Genomic DNA, 21,819 nt, shown 5'->3' on the forward strand with positions numbered 1-21,819 from the left:
GTCCAGTCAACTTAAAATTTAGTATATATGTTCCCTATAGTATAATCTTTCTAATTTTAATGTCAAATTAGATTATTACCCAATTTCACGGTCCATGGAACATGGAAAGGATAGTGCGAATGGGGCATCCGTATACTTTAGACACATTCTTGTTAATAAAATATAAGTCCCCAGACTAATTATCCCAGGAAATTTTGTCCATGTCATTAATATTCCTAGGTAAAATCGTCCATGTCCTGTATTTTAAAAGGGATGTTTTAATGAAACAAATTATTTACATACATGTATATTGAATTTTTATGTTTTATTAAAAATATTGTTCAGATCAAGAGCTCGGGCATTAAAAATTAAATGAAATGAATGTCCCCAGACTAATTGTCCTAGGAAATCATGGCCATGGCAATAATATTGCTAGGTAAATTGTCAGACCTTTATTTAACCAGATGCTCCGCAGGGCGCAGCTTTATACGACGCAGAGGTCGAACCCTGAACGGTTGAGGCTAGTATGGACACAACATTCAAACTGGATACAGCTCTGAATATGGATTGTGATTAAATAGTTGACACAGCATAGGTTTCTGACACAGAATGAATGTGGTCTAATGAACTTAAAATATTTGTTTTTGCTTTTGAGCAATTCAGTATGCTGTTGAATATTAATCCTTTGATATTTGAAGAATTTATCTTTTTCATTTCTGAAATCTGAAATAAGAAAAATTGAACCCCACCAATTTTTTCACCTCCCCTTTCCCTTATTCCAAAATTTATCTCAATTTAAATTTCTTATGGAGTTTGCAACAATAACTACTCATTTAAATACATTATAAACAAGAAGTCATTGTAACAGGATGCTGTTACGAAGTCTCCCAAACAAAGCTCCCATATTAATTTGACTTGTTTAATTGTCCCATACAATTATATATATGGTTTAGGGGGTGGGGATCTTGACCGTTTTCAAGTTTTCAAACAAGAGAGGGTGGGATAACCCCCTAGGGACTTCCCTTTTATTTCATTTCATGTATTTTATTGTCCCTACAAGAATATATTGACACATCCCCCATTTCCATTCTCAATTTTATGGTTAATGGGTGGGGATCTGGACCGTTTACAAGATAAAAGAACTTTCTCAAATTGAACGGGGTAGGGGTAAACCCCATGGACTCTCCCTATATTTCAGTTGATGTGTTTTATTGTTCCATACAAGAATATAATGGTTTAGGGGTGGGGATATGGACCGTTTACAAGTTTTCAAACATGAGGGGGTGGGGTGACTCCCTAGGGACTTCCTTTTGATTTCTTTTCATTAGTTATATTGTCCTCTACAAGAATATATATGGTTTAGGGGTTGGGATCTGGACCGTTTACAAGATAATAGCACATTCTCAAATTGAATGGGATGGGGTTGACCCCAGGGACCTCCCTTTAATTTTATTCGATTTGTTTTATTGTCCCCTACAAGAATAAATATGGTTTAGGGTGGGGATCTGGACCGTTTACAAGATAATAGCACATTCTCAAATTGAACGGGGTGAGGGCGACCTCCAGGGACTACTCTTTTACATCATTAATTTTTTTTTATCGTCCCATTCAAGAATATATATGGTTTAGGAGTGGGGATTTGGACCGTTTACAAGATAATAGCATATTCTCAAATTTTAGGGGTGGGGATGACCCCCAGAGATTCCCCCTTTATTTCAGGTGATTGGTTTTGTTGTCACTTGATCATTTCCGAAGACTGTGTGAGTTTATCACTTAAAGTTTTCAAGTTATATTCATTTGAAAATTTTCGAAAATAAAATCCCATAGGTTTCTATAGTAAACCCCTCCCTTTTTTTTGATAACCGGTCCTAAATATAAAAAATCTAAATGCATGGTAAGATTCAGCATATTGCAGAACCCCATAAATTGATTTTTTGTTGAAATTGAACCAAAAAGAAAGTTTAATTTTGGACCCTGATTTGGACCAATTTGAAAACTGGGCCCATAATAAAAAAAAAATAAGTACATGTTTAGATTCAGCATAACAAAGAACCCCAAGAACTCAATTTTTGTCAAAATCAAACTTAGTTTAATTTTGGACCCTTTGGACCTTAATGTATACCAATTTGAAAACGGGACCAAAAATTAAGAATCTAAATACATGGTTAGATTCGGTATATCGGAGAATCCCAATAGTTCAATTTTTTGATGAAATCAAACAAAAAAAAGTTAAATTTTGGCCCCTTTTGGTCCCTAATTTGTTGGGACCAAAAATCCAGAGATCAATCCCAACCTTCCTCTTATGGTCATAAACCTTGTGTTTAAATTTTATAGATTTCTATTTACTTATACAAAAGTTATGGTGTCAAAACCAAGAAAAATGCTTATTTGGGCCCATTTTTAGCCCCTAATTCCTAAACTGTTGGGACTTCAACTCCCTAAATCAATCCCAACCTTCATTTTGTGGTCATAAACCTTATGTTTAAATTTCATTGATTTCAATTGATTTTATACTCAAGTTATAGTGCGAAAAACAAGAAAATGCCAAATTGGGCCCCTTTTAGCCCCTAATTCCTAAACTGTTGGGACCAACACTTCGAAAATCAATCCTAACCTTTTTTTTGTGGTCATAAACCTTGTGTTCAAATTTCATAGATTTCTATTGACTTAAACTAAAGTTAGAGTGCGAAAACTAAAAGTATTCGGACGCCACAGACGACGACGACGCAAACGTGATAGCAATATACGACGAAAATTTTTCAATTTTTGCGGTCGTATAAAAAGATCAATATGAATGTTATGTTTTAATATTCAATTATAGAGTTGTGTTTTAATATTTTAATAAAGTTATGTCCATGTCATTAGCACTCCTAGGTTATAACTTCACTTTGCTTTATTTTAAAAGGGGAAAAATAATGAAACTTTCAAATATGATTCTGTTGTTATTTTCAATAATTGTAATATACACGTATTAAATAGTAACCGGTTAAATAGTATGTCTTATGACAATTTTTCGTAGGAAAAAAAGTGCCTGATATATTTTACTACCTGTGGACTTATTTTCCTAGGAAATTACCTTACTAAATTCGTTTATACAAGTATTATGCAAATACAGACGTGGTGGTGGCCACTTGCCGATGGGAGAGATCCGTTTGCGCCAAAAATGCGTCCTTTTGCGCCACAACTTTTTTTCTCCAATGCTACGTTTGCGCCATCTGTTTTAAAAATTACATGGTATCATTTGCGCCAAAAATAATATATACGATTGCGCCAATTTAAAGAAAAATGACTTCTATTTTATTGTCTTTTGGCATATCCTGTATTAAATCTTCAGCAAAGCAATCACCTACTTCATCTGGGTTCAGAAAAGCTAATAAAAAAATATGGTGTAACTACTTGTTAACATCACTGCCAACTTTTTAATACTCTTTTGCTAGTCCAAGATTTTGTATTTTCCGACCCCATGTCTGCCCAGGGTGAAAACGACATGCCTTGATGATAATTCCTGGGAAAAACTCTATAACGACAACGTGCATTCTCTCCTCAAAATCTACATGCATAGATGTAAAATTCATTTGAAGATTAAATCGTTTACAACATTCCTTAAGCAAAGAAAACATTTTTCTATAACAGCCTCCTGATTCGGAAGGCAAAAGGCAACATAAAAGTGGAATATAATGTCCATTCCTGAATTAATGTATTGTATACAATTGCTGGATCAACTTCGAACAACACTTAAATGTTCCATCAGCAAAAACATCTTTCAAGTAGTTCAAGATCAGCAAGAAATGCGTGCGCATCAAACTCATCAATATTCATGAGCAATTAATTTAGACAATAGCCGAAACAACCACGGGTTGGACATTACACAAATGCTCTGTTCTTCGCATAAATGTGTTATTTATTTTATTCATAACCCTATTTTATATTTGTCACTGAACACTTTTTATAATTAGTGTTTACCTGTTTGTTTATATGCATACCTTTAGTTTAATGGCAAGCCTTTTAATTATACTCATCTTCCACCAACATCAGTAACAATAATTTAATGAATAAAAATTCATAAGACAAAAGTGATACTAAATGTACGATCAATATGTGTTCAGGTAAATTGGCGCAAATGAGTTCCGAAAACTGGCGCAATTGATACATTTGAGAAAAATATATTGGCGCAAATGATACCCCTGAAAAACAGTAATTGGCGCAAAAGGAGTGTTGCCTTGCCGATTGAGTCTGGAAGGTGGCAGGAGTTACAGAGAGAAAACATAATTTGCCGTCTCTGTGACACAAACAACATTGGTGACGAAAACCATACAAATTCGAATTGTAGAACACTTAAACTGCAGAAAGAAGGAAATTTTACGGGCCTACTGTTTAATAGTCAAACCCTAATATCTTTAAAGTTGATCAACATTCACTGGGGTAAAGCTGATGACCGTAACTGCATTCACGGTCATCCCAAGATGTCGGATGAAAAATTAGGTCAGTATTTTTATTGTCTGTTAAGGTGTTTCTACATCAATTTCTTTACAAATCATACATTGGTACGATGTAAATATATAAAAGATTCACACGGAAGTCACAAATCACTACCGAGGAACGTGTATAGAACGGAAAATTGGATTTGAAAAATTCGCTAAGATGACCGTAAATCATCTTTAAAATATTTTCAAGATGACCGTAACATATAATAAGGATGACCGTGATTGGTAAAATGATGACCGTAATTTCGAAAGGATGACCGTAATTTATAAAGGATGACCGTACCTTTCATAGAATAACCGTCATTTCTAAGAAATATCCGTATTTGTATTACCTTTGTTGTATCAAATAATAATAATCGTGTTGGTGTAAGACGTATTTATAAGACAACATTAGTTTAAACAATATTTATTCGGATAATTCATCATGATACGATATTATACAAAGGAAATAATATTCATGATTCAGAAACAAGCAATTTGCTTTTACAAATCTGTCTCCTTTACAAAAATAATACACTTATTGAATAATACATACATATAAATACGGTGTGTTCCCATTTCGCCTTAGCTGTGAATTCCAGGTAAAAAAGGTATAAAATATACTAAGGCCAGATGGGAATTGAACTAAGGCGGAATGTGAATTTAGATAAAAATATTAAATAAACAAATTAAACCTTTGTGTTTTTATAGCAATTTAAACAACATGTAATTAGGTATTTGTTTCTCTTTACTTATTTTTTTTAATAAATTAAGTGATTTCAAAAGTTGTGAAATCAGGAAAAATCTACAATAAAATAAATGTAGTTGGAAAGTTTCTTCTCTTGAAATATTGTTTGTTGATATTTAATAAAAGTTGCATTTTTTTTTAATTCATGCAGTTAGAAAAATCAAAATAATTTAATTATCCTTTACATTATGCAACACAAAAAGTTTAATAGAAAGGAAAACAAAATATTTTTCTCACAGACTTGTTTAATTACATAACAAAAACTTTACAACTCAAAATGGTAATTGGTCTAAAATTTTTGGGGTCCAACTTGCTAACTTTATTTCTATAAACAGGCTTAATGTAACCAACTAGCCAACTGTCAGGTATATTACCAGTGCAAAATATAATGTTAGATAATTTTTCGTAAAATTCAATGAATAAACTAGCTGTAGACTTGATATATTCATTTATTATACGATCACAAATGCTTTATCATTTTTAAGGTTTTTGATGCCCTTAAGAATTTCGTCATTATAAATTCTTCTGTTTAGATCTTCATTATCCTATCGACATAATTCGGGTTTAAAGTTGGAATTTTTGTATTTTCTTCAATTTCTGGGGCGGCGTTCAGATTTTTGAAAAAAATCGAATAATTTGTTGATAGCAATGTCAGGTTGGTCCCTCTTTTTCTACTGTTAAGTAATTTCCAATACTCTTTTGAGTTATTGGATCTCAATGTGTTTTTTTTTTGCCATTTTCTTTCTATGAGAAAAAATTGCTTTATCTAAAAAAAAACTTGTATTGTTTCACCGAAGATTTCATTATTTGACGATTTTCTTCAGAACTAATGTTCTTAAATTTTCTTTTGAGTGTGCGATAATTTTCAAATATGTATATCAGTGCCTTGTACTTGTATGATATTTGTCTTTATTTATTCATTAAAATATGAAATGTTCATATCTAATTTGTCATCTCTAAAAAGATTTACAAAATATAACACAAGAGTAAAAAAAAACACTTTCAGGATAAAAAATAAGGCTACTATAAAAAGTGGGACACAAAAAATGTAAAAAATATACCATTCCTTTTAAAAATGTATTCAATGGTAGAATTTGACATCAAAATAAAAAATATCAACTAATTGCAATACAAACAAAACATCACTTAATTTCATTGTTTACAGAAGCTCCCATTTCGCCTTAGTTAATTCTTGTGTACCTAAAATTTGTACTAAGGCAAACTGGGATTAATTTTATATATAAATTTTGACAGCTAAGGCGAAATGAGAATAAGCCATAAATACTGGCATGCTCTGTAATAAATAATATGAAAAAGGTGAAAAAAGAAGAACAAATTTAATGAGAAAAAAAATAAAAAAAATAATAATGAATTGTTGTAATGAATACAGTGTGAAATGCTTAGGTTCCTATTGAGTGATGAAGCATTAACATCAAGGGTGAAAACGTTTACTTTTAATAATATATTTCTGCACCAAACTAAATAAAAGACTATTTTGCCCATCTGAGAGTACCGTTGATCCAAAAAGCAAAGTTGTTGTGTTAACTTGGACAGGAAGAACTGAAACAGAATCTAATAGTTCTTGTCTTAAATTAGTATATAAAGGGCAAGATAATAGGAAGTGAGAATTTGTTTCTACATCACCACAACGACAATTTGGAGAGTCTACTAAGTTACGAAGGAAAAGGTGATGTCCTGTATAATAATACGCTTGGATCTTACTATTTTGGGTACTAATTTGTTTTTTGAATAATGATAAAGATTCACATTTTCTTATGTTTAAGTTTAAAGTGTTCCATAGTTTTGTTGTTGCAGGGATGAAATATTCAGAATATAAACAGATCCGTGTGTTGACTTGTGAGATATTATTTCTCTGTCTTGTATTATGATCATGCCTACTGCCTACTGAATCAGGCAATAAGTCTCTTATATACTCTTGAGATTTATTATTCAAAATTTTGTGATAATGAGTTATTCTGTGATTGCGTCGGCTTTCAGATAATTTTTCCCGTCGAGTTTCAACATATAAATTGTTTATACTGGTAAGTTTAGTACCCCCGTGACGATACGCGCTGCGTCAAGCCGAATACTTTCAAGTTTAGCAATCAAATTCTGATTTTGAGAGTCCCAAACGACATCAGCATATTCAAGAATTGGGCGAACAAATGATATGTAATTTTTTTTTTAAGTCAAAATCTATCAAGAACATTTTTCATTTTTCTCATTATATTTATTCTTTTGTAAGATTTAGAAACTATATATTCAATATGGTTGTTCCAGTATCCGTTGTTAGAAAAAAAACCACCTAGATGTTTGTGTTTACTTACTGTTTGTAGCTCTTCGGTGTTCATATTTAATGGAGGATAAAAGGGTCTATTTATTTTTTTTGAAATTATCATATTTCAGTTTTTTGGGCATTAAAATTAACAAGCCATTTTTATACCCCGCTTTACTAAGGGGGGGGGGGGGGAATACTGTTTTACCTCTGTCTGTCCTTCCGTCAGTCAGTCCGTACGTCCCATGAATATTTTTCGTCGCATTTTGCTCCGGAACTACAATACAAGGATTTCTGAAATTTGGTTTCAGGGTTTATCTAAGTCAGCTATACCGTGTGATGCGTTTTCAGATTGATCATTTGACAACTTCCTGTTTACCGAACACTTGTATGATTTTACACATGATAGCCAAGTTGAAAATTTTCGTCACATTTTTCTCAGGAACTACAATACAAGGATTTCTGAAATTTGGTTTCAGGATTTATATAAGTCAGCTATACCGTGTGATGAGTTTTCAGATTCATCACTTGACAACTTCCTGTTTACCGAACACTTGCATATTTTTACACTATTAATATTATCCACTTGCGGCGGGGGTATCATCAGTGAGCAGTAGCTCACAGTTTCACTTGTTTTGAGTAATTATAAATCTTATCTAGATCGTCATTTAAAATTTTAGCTGTTTTTGTTGGATTGTCAACCATAATATATAATGAAGTGTCATCTGCTTAATTTGAGCTTGAATGTCTTCTACAATATCGTTTATAAATACAATGTATCAAAAAAGGAGAGGGCCTAGAATAGACCCTTGTGGGACGCCTGCATTTACAGGTAACCATTCGGAACTTGAACTGCTAATAACCACCCGCTGGACTCTATTTGTAAGATAATTTTCAAACCATCTTAGTAAAGAACCCGGTATTCCCGCTTGTCGCAGTTGAAATAGCAGTTCCTTATGCCAGACTCGATCAAACGCTTTACTTATATCACAGAAAACTACCCTGATTTCTGTACCGCTATCTAAATCCTTCCCAAAATCATTCGAAATGTTAATTAATTGATTAACTGCTGAATCCCCCCGTGTAAAGCGCGACTGATTTTTCGTTAAAATATTATTGCGCATAAAGTGATTGTAAACATGTTTATATACACATCGTTCAATACACATTGATATTATATATACACTCAACAAGGAGATAGGTCTATAGTGTTTAACGTCATTCGGTTTACTATTTTTATAAACTGGGGTAACATTTGCTCTTTTCCATTGATCTGGAAAAGTAGACGTACTTAACGATAAGTTAAATAGTTTACATAGTGGATACTTTAAAACAGAAGATGCTTCTTTTAACAATTTGGGACTTATGAGGTCTGGGCCAGAAGCTTTTGTGGGATAGAAGCTTTTGTGGGATTAACAATTTTCTATATATCTTCAATTTCAGTAACAGTAACTTCTATATATAACTAATGGCATCACTAATATTATGAAGTTCCTCAGGTAACACAGCACTTGAATCATCAATATTTGACTTGGAAGAAAAAAATCGATTAAATTCATTTGCCTTTTCGATTTTTTCAAATATTAAGTTGTTATGAACCATTAATGGGGGTACACTTGCGTCGTTTGTTTTTAATCCGGATATTTGTTTAACCGTTTTCCACCAGTTAGAAGTGGACGGGTTACTGTTCATGATTTTTTTAATTAAATTGTTGTTATAATCATCCTTCGATTTTCTTATTAAACTAGTAACTTCATTTCGTATTTTCTTAAATTTTGACAACTCTGATGGGTTATTATATTTTTTAGCCTTTCTGTGGATTCTATTTTTTTATTTGTTATTTCGGTTGTAAATTGTTCAACGTTATTTAAGTTTATTACGGAATCCCAATTTTTTTCAGATAAAATGTTACAATATCTGTCAGAGTCTCCTCGATCAAATAGCCAAATTTCCCCCTTAAAAGTTTTTTGGCGACATTTTGGAAAGTTCATCAGACTAATTATAAGACAGTGAAAACGTATTTGGTCTAATGAAGGTGGCCCGACTCCACAGTTATTTATTATGTGAGCATCATCTGTTATAAAAAGGTCTAACAATGAAGACGACGATTCAGTAAAATGAGTAGGTTCATCTATCATTTGAGTAAGACTAAATTGGCTTAACAAAGGTGTACATTTTGAAGACAACATTATCCTAAAGGTAGACAAAAATAAGACGCGTTTCAAATACATGGTTCGTCATATGTAGCATCCAACTACAAACCAAATAGTTAAAAAGAAGTAACCGAGCCTATATTGCGACAAACTCAACAAAAAACAGTGCATACAAATATGGATATTTCTTTCAATTGACGGTCATCCTTTTAAATTTAGTCATTCTTTATAAATTATGGTCATCCTTAACAATTTACGGTCATCTTTTAACCAATTACGGTCAGCCTTGTTATGAATCGCTAATCCTGTTACGGTCATCTCGATTACGATTTACGGTCATCCTCGCGTATTTTTCAAATCCAAATTCCCGTTTTATACACGTTCCTCGGTAGAGATTTGTGACTTCCAAGTGAATCTTTTATATATTTACATCGTATCAAAGTATGCTTTGTAAAGAAAATGATGTAGATACACCTTAACAGACAATAAAAAAACTGACCTAATTTTTCATCCGACATCTTGGGATGACCGTGAATGCAGTTACGGTCATCAGCTTTACCCCAGTGAACATTTAAACTCATCAAATATTCACTGGGGTAAAGCTGATGACCGTAACTGCATTCACGGTCATCCCAAGATGTCGGATGAAAAATTAGGTCAGTATTTGTATTGTCTGTTAAGGTGTTTCTACATCATTTTCTTTACAACGCATACTTTGATACGATGTAAATTTATAAAAGATTCACACGGAAGTCACAAATCTCTACCGAGGAACGTGTATAAAACGGGAATTTGGATTTGAAAAATTCGCTAGGATGACCGTAAATCGTAATCGAGATGACCGTAACAGGATTAGCGATTCAAACAAAGCTGACCGTAATTGGTTAAAAGATGACCGTAATTGGTTAAAAGATGACCGTAAATTGTTAAGGATGACCGTAATTTATAAAGAATGACTAAATTTAAAAGGATTGAAAGAAATATCCGTATTTGTATGCATTGATTTTGTTGAGTTTGTCGCAATAGGGGCTCGGATAGTTCTTTTTAACTATTTGGCGTATTTTAATAGATATAGGAAGATGTGGTGTGAGTGCCAATGAGACAACTCTCCATCCAAATAACAATTAAAAAATTAAACCATTATAGGTTAAAGTACGGCCTTCAACACGGAGCCTTGGCTCACACCGAACAACAAGCTATAAAGGGCCCCAAAATTACTAGTGTAAAACCATTCAAACGGGAAAACCAACGGTCTAATCTATATAAACAAAACGAGAAACGAGAAACACGTATATATTACATAAACAAACGACAACTACTGTACATCAGATTCCTGACTTAGGACAGGTGCAAACATTTGCAGCGGGATTAAACGTTTTAATGGGCCCAAACCTTCTCCCTTTTTCTGAAACAATAGCATAACATCACAACATATAAAAACATACGATAAAATATCAATTAGCAGACTTAACTCAATCAAAAAACGTATGATTACACAAAGAACGAATAAATTTGATCTGCGATATCTGAATACAAATGCACAGTTAATTAAATATTAGAGACAAACAGTCATGACCAAAAGGCTATCAAACAAATTCAAACACACTGAGAAATATTTAACCAATCAATGTTCACTTTAGAAAAAAACCGGTTTAAGTTTATATGAAAATGATAGTAAATAGTATAATCGATGTTGTGAGTAGTTTTGATTTAAATGGACACTATAGACAATAGACACCTGCAAACAATAGGTGATTTTAACTGTGTAACTGAGTGGACCGTATCAAATGAAACTCGTATGTCTGTTTAATTCAGTGGCGGATCCAGAGGGGGGGTTCCGGGGGTGCGCACCCCCTTTATTTTTGCCTATCAATGTATTTGTATCGGGACATATGTTTTGCACCCCCCCCCCCTTTCGAAAATTCCTGCATCCGCCCCTGTAATTTGATATCTTCTGCATATTTAAAAAAAAATGCAACTCAAAAACCAGGTATTTTTTAAACATCAATTGTATCAAAACTAGATATAATGAATAATAGATACAGTCCATTTTAAACATATACTATAGGGGAAAACTTGATGCAAGCATTATTATTTACTGTTGCCTAGCATTTAATAGAAAAAGAGTAGTTTGTGGCAAATAAACCAAGATTTTTATAGAAAATCCACAGCCATTAATAAAGAGATTTTTGTTATAAAATTTGAAACATAGATTACTCACTTGCTTTTCTATGATGTGCTAGTGTTTATTTTTTACAAAAAGTTCTAACCAACCTGTAAAATTCAAAATACCTCGTGCAGAGTAACTAAAGTCGAGCCTTACAGGTGTACTTGATTTGGTCCATATTTTTATTTGTTCTAACCAATAACTACATTAATAAACTTGTTTTAAGGAAATCAATGCTAGCACTGCATGCAATAATCCTATATCTATCGGTCATCAAATTGCCAAATATGATAGAACAAGGATAAAAGCTGGATTTTCTATAAAATTTCCATATGTTTAGCATTGAAGCAACACAAGGGTACATAATCCTAAATACTTTCCTAGATGCATCAGTTTGTCTGTTCTCTTAATTATTTTTATATTAAATATATATGTGTGTGTAAAAACGGCTATATTTTTCAATTCATTCAGATGAACCTTTAATAAACATTATGAATATCCGGTAATTGAGCCCATGTGCATGGTTTCAGAGGATCAGAATAAAATCTTGATTTGTCTTGATATATAAGAAAACAATTCTGTTTTTTGTTTATACAATTTACAAGGCTCCCCTTTAAAATTCACTATTTATACAAGACTATTTTAGGACTATTTTGCTGGAGCTCGCTCACCTTCACTAGTTTGGTCGGAATATTTTAAAAACATGTTCTTCTAAATTTATATTTGGCTTATAACCTTTTCCTAACATCATTTTAAGTTTTGTGACTTCAACTCCGAAATGTACGGACCGATATGCAGTATGAGCAGTGTTTTCATCCAAAACTTTCTTCCTATTTTAAAACTAAATGTTTGTGGACCAACATGATTGTCTATAATATAAGTGTGTATTAAAATTCTGTCTACATTAGATGAGGTGAACTTGCAAGTGGAAAATTGATAACACATGTACGTATCTGAAATAAATTTAAAAAAAAACAAAACATCTGCAATGGTAGTTGAAACGATATAATATAAATGGCTGTACATCCATTGCCTTTTTGGCATTTTTAAAAAGCTGTATTTATTATATAAAATTAATAGGAATCTCAGAAATAAAAATCCTTTGGCTTGTAGTTGAATGCTACATATGACGAACCATGTATTTGAAGCACGTCTTATTTTTGTCTACCTTTATGATAATGTTGTCTTATAAATACGTAACCATCACGATTCAGTGGCGTAGCTAGACTATTTTCAAGTGTAAGCCCAAACCTAGACTATTTTCAAGTGTAAGCCCAAACCTTGGCAAGGTTTTTTTTTGTCCCAATCCGGTCCAGTTTGGAACAAAGCATCCACTGGTAGTGGGTTCGAGGCGGACGCCCCGAAGCAAACGAGTTATGGAGAAAGGGAAATCGTTTCTGTCATTAAAAACTCATCAATACATTGTACCAACAGACTTCAAAGTCTAATTTGTTTATATCATATGCATAATTTATTTTTATTGTGTTAATTTGGTATCTAATGGTCAGTGAAAATGTCCAAACCGTTTTCTTTAAAATATGTATGAAGGGAGCCGCACTTGATCAAAACCCCTTGTATGTGCAAATTTCGTTAATGGACATGAAGTAGTTAATTTTCATAGATCTTCAGGAGTATTATGAAAATTCGTCAAAGGTTCCATGGAACCCTTGTTCTCGCCTGGAATTAAAAACCGCGACAGGAGAATCCATTTTTTGGTTCATTACAGATTTTTAAAAAATAAAACATTTTCTTAAGTATATATAGGAAGATGTGGTATGTGGACTAACATTTTATAAAAGTCAACCATTATAAGTCAAAATACGGCCTTTATCACGGAGCCTTGGCTCACACCGAACAGCAAGCTACAAAGGGTCCCAAAAATTACCAGTGTAAAACCATTTAAACTGGAAAATATGTTTTCTTGATCTGCAATATTAACTTCGATCCAAGTTTTATGATAATCTCTGAATGTTTTCAAATTGATTATGTTGAAAATAATAATCCAAGACCGTCTGTTAATTGCGAAAAGATAAAACCTACTTTCATAATTTTATTTCAGTCATGAATCATAAAAGAGTTTCTGCCAGAGATTCATAAAATTTTCGCAACATAAATGGTTAAGGCTTCATAATAATGCAAATCCTATACCGAATCCTAGCAGATAATGAAATGCATCCAACCAAAGGAAGGTTAGTAGAATACACAATAGATTCAGCCTTTACACAGAAAATGAACAAATGTATAACACGGTACCATTTGATTAAAAAGTGAATGTCATCACTTTTAATCGCAATTAAAAGCAACTGTCTAAAGAAAGAAGAAAGGTTGATAAGCTTTTAACCAGTTCCTTTTAATTCATTTAGATTGTTTTCAATTTCAACCAAAATTCATGTGTACGCCCGGGCGTTTTGACGTAAACGTAGCTACGCGCCTGCGATTAATATCATTAATTATTTGATACAAAAAAGGTAATACAAATCACGTGATATAAATGCGGATATTTCTTAGAAATGACGGTTATACTATGAAAGTTACGGTCATCCTTTATAAATTACGGTCATCCTTTATAAATTACGGTCATCCTTTCGAAATTACGGTCATCATTTTACTAATCACGGTCATCCTTATTATGTTTCGGTCATCTCGAAAATATTTTAAAGATGATTTACGGTCATCTTAGCGAATTTTTCAAATCCAATTTCCCGTTGTATACACGTTCCTCGGTAGAGATTTGTGACTTCCGTGTGAATCTTTTATAAATTAACATCGTATCAATGTATGCTTTGTAAAGAAAATGATGTAAAAACATCTTAACAGACAATACAAATACTGACCTAATTTTTCGTCCGACATCTTGGGATGACCGTGAATGCAGTTACGGTCATCAGCTTTACCCCAGTGAAATATTGTAATATTAGAAAAACTACTAGAAGTTATAAATATGAAAGTCAGTTCTCTAGGTTAATTTAATTGTATCGTTTACACATGCATAATAAACTAATTTTACCTTATAGTTATCTTTATGCACTCTCGATAACTAGTAGTTGTAGTTTTATGAGAAATAAAGTATTCGTATTCCTTTAAACCATAAATTACACGAAGACAGCCTACGGGTAACGTACAAGTGCATATATCATAAAGGTTATATTTAATCCTGATTCGTACGCTTCCTTGTAAATGCAAAACTGTGGATTCTCTTTGATATTTACCTGAGAGATCATAAAAGACAAATCTAACAAGACTTTCAAAGTTTGCCAAAAATGAAAAGAAATAAAAGATTTGTATGTAGACGAGTTACAACATTGCATTAGCAAGTTCCCATGGGAAAAATATATCTTCTCATGGGAAGAAAATATCTCCCAATGTTCCAATGGGAAATTATTGTTCCGATGGGAACTTTAAAATTCACATGGGAAAAGTGCTTTTTCCAATGGGAACTTTTACTTTTCCCATGGGAATTTTTAAATTTCCCCATGGGAAATGTACTTTTAATCAGCTGCGGTGACAACAGTGACAACGGTGACATGTTGGGACATATGGTAAATTTAATATTTTTTATTATTTATCACTTGGGCAAAAAATATTTTTGATATCTTGTAAACCGACAAAGACAGATTTGCCAATCCTGGAATGGCAAATTTGTCCTGCACAGTGTTAAAATGTGTCCTCGGACTTACTTTCCTAGTAAAATAATGATCATGGACTTGATTTCCTAGGGGAAAAAAAATAGATTTACTGTTACATCAACAGCGACAAGGATGGCATAAAAGTTATCATTTAATGTGTCACTATCAACAGCTAACAGCCACACGGAAGGTTACAAACAGGATCTTTTGATTTGTCACTATGAACAGCTGACAACAACGACAAGTGGAGTGGCAAAATTGAATCTTTGATGTGTCACTATCAACAGTTGACAACACCGACAAGTGTGGTGATTAAACGATTCTTTAATGTGGCACTATCAACTACTGATAATGGCAACAAGAATGGCAACAAAAGTGACTCTTTGATGTGTCACTATCAACAACTGACAACGGAGACAAAAGTGGTCCTTTAATGTGTCACTATCAACAGCTGACAACATCCACGAAATTGTGGTCCTTTGATATGTCACTATCAATAACTTACACGATCGACAACGATTGTAACAAAATTGATTCTTTAATGTGTCACTACCAACAAACTGACAACAGCCACTAAAATGTTCAAAAAGTTATCCTAATGAGTCACTGTTAACATCTGACAATTGCGGCAATAATGGTAACAATAGTTATCCTTTAACGTTTCACTATCAACAGCTAACAATTAAGTATGCTATTGATGTTGAGGTAAGGGACAACCACTGAAGAGACTGGACACATCTTAATTGACTGCAAGCTAAATGTCTGAACATATCGTAAGTGACTGCAAGAAAATTAACATGTCTTAAATTGACTACAAGCTAAATTTCTGAACACATCTTAATTGACTGTAAGCTAAATGTCTTAACATATCGTAGAGACAAGACAATATTTTATTTGAGTCTCACCTCTTCTAAAACATTTACATAATATTACACTTTACATATTACAATATAAAACAAGAGCCACTCTAAAAAGAGTTATGAGAGACTATAAAAAATGGTATATACATTTACATATATATAAAACATAAAACATAAATCAAATTAAAAGTATACAAATGTTAAGAATAACATAAAACAGTTTAAAAGTAAACAAATGTTAAGAATATAATAAACATTTTCTTTTCAGTAAAATATCATAGCAGATTTTGGCAGTGTAAAAATAAACATTTTCATCACTAAATAAAAATACAAATTTATCATCATCTGACATACTATTAAAATCATGACAAAAAGAATTAGCATGACTAAATAACACAGCACGAAAATCTGCATATAGTGGACATTTCAAAATTACATGTTTCTCATCTTCTATGGTTTCATTACAGCTAAAACATATGCGTTCATTAATAGGTAGGTTCTGATACCGGCCCGTTTCAATTTTTAGGGGCGCAACACCACAACGAAATTTTGCAAAAGCACTTCTATATTTTCCTGCAATAGTTTTACAAATGTAATTTTCTACCCTAAATTCTGTTTTAAATAATTTATAAGTACGAAGTTTGGCATATTCATTCGAAACCAACTTATTATGCCATTCAGTTTTAAATAAATCAACAGCTAAGCATTCTATATCCTTAATTACATTTTTAGTTAACAATACATCACAGTTACAATATGGTTCAAGATTATACTCTTTAAACTTAGTCATCACTCTGAAGCACCAGTTTTTAATTGGCTTATTTCCATACTTATATGACCATATAAATACTCCTTTGTTCAATCTATCATTGTCCATTTACAAAATCTGGACCATAATCTAAAAACAGCTGTCCATTGCTTTACATTGCATGGAATCCAGCCCATATCACCATACAGAGATAAGTTTGGTGTATACTTTCCTACACCCATAAAAAATCTCATCGCTCTGTTTTTAACAGCATTTATGCAAGAGAATTCTCTTGTTCCCCATATTGAAGCACCATAATCGATGACTGACCATACAAGTGTGTCAAAAAGCTTTGTATAAGTAGAGTAACAAAAACCACCATTTGATTTACATTTTGCGATCAACAACCCAAGAGCTCTACTTGCCGACTTGGCAATAGCTTTTGCCATTAAATCATAATTTAAAAATTCTGTAAGATGTAAACCAAGGTAAGTATATTGTATTACAATTTCAATATTATCATTACCCAGCATAAATGTATAAATAGACCTTGGAAAAGAAGGTGGTCTAAAATGAATAATCTTAGATTTACTCAAATTAACACTAATATCATTTGTATGACACCACATATGTAAAACATTTAAGAGCATCTGTAAGTCTGATTCATTTTCAGCAAGTAAAACAATATCATCAGCATAGAGCAAAATACATATTTTCTCTTCCTCTATCGGAATACCAACATTTAAACTTTTAACCTCATTTACTAAATTAATAATAAAAATATTGAATAAAATGGGCGATAACACACACCCTTGTTTTAAACCACATTGAACATCAAACCATTGGGTTAAATTCCCATTAACTTTAACACATGACTGTACTTTATGATATAAAGATTTTAAAGCATTCAACATTTTACTACTTATTCCTATATTGACTCAAGTTTACAAAATAATAAAAATCTGTTTACAGTATCATATGCTTTTTTGAAATCAATAAAAGCTGCAAAAGTTGACATTTTACACATTTTTCTTGTTTCAATAATAGTTGTAATTGTTGACAAATGATCAATAGTATTACGATTAGATCTAAAACCGTTTTGTTCATCATGTATAAAATTTAGATCATCAAGCTTTACAGTTAATCTTGAATTCAGTACTCCGCAATACAGTTTGTATGAAGTTGGCGCCAATGTTATTCCTCTGTAAGACATCGGGTCCCGAGGGTCGGAAGTCGAACTCTTCGGTATCGGGGTGATTATTCCTCTACTCCATAGCTCCGGTATCATTCCTGTATTATAACAAATGTTGAACACTTTAGTAAGGGCGTTTATAGCTGTCTGATTTTTATACATCTCCATCGGAATTTCATCACAACCAGGAGATTTTCCCGCTTTTGACAATTTTAAAATATTGACAACTTCTTCATTGGTTATTTCACTATCAAGAATATCATCGGTTATTATGCAACTGTTAACATCTTTTTCGGTAGTTTCAAATAACTTTCCAGAATTCAACATATTTGAAAAATCACATTTCCATTTATCTAAAACAATTTTCGGATCGGTACATATTGAATTATCTTCCATTTTCACTTCCATTGGAATACTTTGCCTGTTGTTTCCTACTCCAATTTTCCCGATTTTCCTCCAAAATTCTTTTGGGTTATCTTCTAAATTCTTTAATTCATCTTGCATACTATACCAGTATTGGCGTTTGGAACGTTGACACGCTTTATCAAAATGTTTCCTCTTTTGGACATAATTATGACGTAACGTACTTTTATTACAGGTTGCTTTAATTAAGAAATAATTCATGGGGGCTTGAATATATCGTGATTTTACCACGGGTTGGCCCTTTATGACAAATATTTTACCCTGAGCGATAGCGAGGGGTAAAATATCGGCATAAAGGGACAACCCGTGGTAAAATCTAGATATATTCAAGCCCCCATGAATTATTTCGATTCTAATAGGACAAATACGGCAATTATTATGGATCGAAGCGCTCTAGGTGATGGCATTATTTGCCGTTCCAATATATAAACGCACTATTAAATTGACGTAAAATAACGGAGCAAACTGAATAAATGATGATGCTTAAACTATTTATAATAACATATTTAGATAATTTTAGATGAATCTAATTATTATTGTACTTATATGTCTCATATGTATACAAAAACGGCTAATATCACTCATTTTAGCATCATTTGTTAACGTTTCCTTGTTGTGATGATTTTCCGTTTCACAAGCGTGCATTTTCCCGTAAATTGCTTATATTCTGACGTCATTGTTCTATGACGTCGAGTCGCTCATTCATTAAAAAACATATGACGTGGGGGTACAATGGGAACAGCCCATGAAATATATTCATATTTTACCACGGGTGTGTACTCAAAGCGTTTGAAGGACGTCATGTTAGAATCCATATTTTTTCTGCACTACAAACACAATTCCATAAAACGGTTAGTTCTTCATTCCACCATGGTTTTTTGCATCTACGGCGTTTGTTATTAAATCCATCCGTTATATATGTTTTACATGAAAGTTTACTTGACATCTCTGATTTTACCACTTTAACAAATTCACAATACATCTGGTCTAAATCGACTTGTGACTTATTTGAGTTTTCAAGGTCTAAAATAAGTTTGTTTAAGTCACAAATAGCTTCCGAATTTAAAAGAAAGTCCTGAGGTATGTTTTGTGTGTCGTACCTCGTCTTAACAGATTGTTTGGTATTTTCACGTGTTATTTCAGTCACTAAAAAGTCTAGTGACATCTCCCATGATAACATAGAATGATCTGGAACAATTCCTTTTAAGTCATATTTTCCGATGCCATTTACAGTGTCGACTAAGGTACTTGCACGACTTACACTAAACTTTTCAAAATTTTGTAACTTTTCGTAAGGTACTATACAGTAATCTACTACACTAGATCCTCGAGTAGATACGTACGTAAAGTCGTTTTGAATCGTATTTCGGCCATTAAGTATACAACAGCTTATATCAGATAGAAAATCGCAAAATATACTTCCATACGTATTACATTTAAAATCAACAACATCTCGTTCTGGTAAGGAATCTACGCCTGGTATATAGTCTAGCATATCACCACATCGGCTATTCCAATCTCCACATAGATAAAACATATTTTCATTCGGAATTGTATAAATATCACCGATAATATTATCAAAAAATTCTTGTGCGTTTACAGCTCTAGTAGAGTTCTCTGGTGGCAAATACACCACGCAAACATAAAAACAGTTTTGGACACAGTTTTTTTCAGTAAATCGAATCCACATGATTCCATCTTTACTGCTTTCGACAATTTCTATTAAAAACTGGTCAGCAAAATCGTTCCTGACTAAAACACCAACTCCACCCGATCCACATTTCGCACGTTTATGTATATTATTTCGGTTATGGCCAAACCATTGATATCCATGCATTACAATATAATCATGTCCTCTTAAGTGTGTTTCCGCCAGTCCAACTATATGCAGATTACATTGTGCGATGATATCGGTTAAAAGGTTAAATTTATCCCGTTTACAATCAGTATTCCAGCCATTTAAGTTCCAAAATCCACATTTAACCTAATACCCTCTTCGTTTCCCATTTCGACCTCTGACGCCGACATTTCTACCACGTCCAGAATTATTATTTGTTGGTTGTGTTCTTGATTGTCCATTCACTTGATTGACATCGCTTTTACCGGCTACGACAGGACTTTTCTCCCTAGTCACAAGATTATCATACGATGTTGGACAAACCCTTGTTCCTCTCATTTCTAGCTTATTCATACCGATTGCTTTCACTATATTGCGCAAGTTGTTGTTCATTAGCCTCTGTGCTTTCGGTATATCGTTTTCGATAAAAACGTCCTGGAAATTTCTCGACTGTTTCAGCTCTCTTTTCTTTTCCATCACTTTACGTTTTTCTGCATTTGACTGTAACTTTACTACCACAACCCCGTGTATCGTAATTGACTGCAAGCAAAATGCCTAAACATGTCTTAAACTGACTACAAGCTAAATATCTGAACATATCCTAATTGACTGCAAGTGAAATGTCTGAACAATACTGAGTTTACTCCAGAAGACAAGGCTGAAAATTTACTGAAATACTGAAATGACTTACTTATTTATTATTCTATTTTTTTTCAGATCTGTTCAGGCCAAACTGACAATTTCAGATTAATCTTGGATTATGGATACAGTTCGGTCTTAATTATATAAAGATAAGAAGATGGCCATAATAGGGTATGGTAAAAAAAATCCACTTGATTTATATCACTGTTGGTGCCAATGATATCATACTATTCAGTGAGTTGCTAATGCCTCCGGATTTAATCAATATGTTTGGTCTGTAATTTTCTTCTTCATAAAGAAGAAGGGGCAATAAGGCACTTTTTTGGCCCAAAAATTGCTGTTAATTTAAAAGTTATCATATATATTCTTAATCTGAACCGCCGGTTAAATATAAACCACCGGTTGCCATATCAATATAAATAGGGTGCAAACATTAATCCACCATTCTGCCTCTGATAAAGGTCCTTTTTGGACCAAAACTGGTCAGGCTATGAAACATCACCAGGCGCTGTTAATTATGTGTATTGGTATATATATATACATTTATTCTAAAAACAGTTGTTGGCATGACACGGGTTATGTTCTTCTCATATATGTTATGATGGTATGATGCTAAACCCCTTACGGGAAGGATTGTGCCTTATGTTCATATGATGAAATCATAATCTTTCAGTCAGTTTAATTGAAGTCTGGCGCTGGCATGTCA

This window comes from Mytilus trossulus, chromosome 11 (genome assembly GCF_036588685.1).
Source record: "Mytilus trossulus isolate FHL-02 chromosome 11, PNRI_Mtr1.1.1.hap1, whole genome shotgun sequence".
Classification (NCBI taxonomy): domain Eukaryota; kingdom Metazoa; phylum Mollusca; class Bivalvia; order Mytilida; family Mytilidae; genus Mytilus; species Mytilus trossulus.